The following is a 1,328-nucleotide window of genomic DNA, read 5'->3' on the forward strand; positions in this document are numbered from 1 at the left end:
CTGGAGCTCTTTATTCATCCATCCACTGCACCTGCTGGTCTGCCATCACTGTCCGGGAATAGTGTGTCGTTCTGGGACTTGGTCTGGTCTCTGCCGCTCTCTGGAGCTCTTTATTCATCCATGCGGTACACCTGCTGTTCTGCCATCACTGTCCGGGAATAGTGTGCCGTTCTGGGTCATGGTCTGGTCTCTGCCGCTCTCTGGAACTCTTTATTCATCCATGCGGTACACCTGCCGTTCTGCCATCACTGTCCGGGAATAGTGTGTCGTTCTGGGTCATGGTCTGGGATATCACGCTCTCTGGAACTCTTTATTCATCCATGCGGTACACCTGCTGTTCTGCCATCACTGTCCGGGAACAGTGTGCCGTTCTGGGTCATGGTCTGGGTTCTGCCGCTCTCTGGAACTCTTTATTCATCCATGGGGTACACCTGCTGGTCTGCCATCACTGTCCGGGAACAGTGTGCCGTTCTGGGTCATGGTCTGGTCTCTGCCGCTCTCTGGAGCTGTTATTTTCCTCCATCCGGTACACCCACTGCTCTGCCATCACTGTCCGAAAATAGTGCTCCGAAATCGGGTAAGTCGCGCGGGGAGCCACCCCTGTATCTCGGCTCCAGGAGCGTCTTTCCGCCCGGGGCCTGGCCCACTATGCTTAGGTCCAGCTGGGGAACGCTCCCCCCGAAGCTCGGGGCCCTGTCCTGGAGATCTCTGTTTCCGAAAACCAGGTTTCTGAAATCTGCGACCTGGTGGCCCAGTGATGTGAGCTAAAAAAAAATTTATCGAAGCGATCTAAAAAAGCCCAGGCATTTTCTGGGCTTTCCTTCACATATTCCGACTTTTACTTAGTTTCTGACGGAGCCAAAAAAGTCCGGGTTTTTTTCGCTCCACATAGTCCCGACTGGAAACTTTAACTTTTTTTTTTTTCCATTATTTCAACCCGCGGAGGTCCGCAAACACCTCCAGGGGCCCACAACGGCCGAATTAAGCCAGGAAAAAGACACCAGAACCCGGATCTCTTTACCAGACACCCCCAGAGCCCGGAACTCGGACCCAAACACCTCCAGAGGCCCACAACGGCCGAATCGAACCCGGAAAAAGACGCCAGAACCCGGATCTCTTTACCAGACACCCCCAGAGCCCGGAACTCGGACCCAAACACCTCCAGAGGCCCACAACGGCCGAATTGGACCCGGAAAAAGACGCCAGAACCCGGATCTCTTTACCAGACACCCCCAGAGCCCGGATGAGCTCCACAAACACCTCCAGAGGCCCACAACGGCCGAATTGGACCCGGAAAAAGACGCCAGAACCCGGATCTCTTTACCAGA

The sequence above is a fragment of the Gasterosteus aculeatus genome, chromosome 6, assembly GCF_964276395.1.
Source record: "Gasterosteus aculeatus chromosome 6, fGasAcu3.hap1.1, whole genome shotgun sequence".
NCBI lineage: Eukaryota > Metazoa > Chordata > Actinopteri > Perciformes > Gasterosteidae > Gasterosteus > Gasterosteus aculeatus.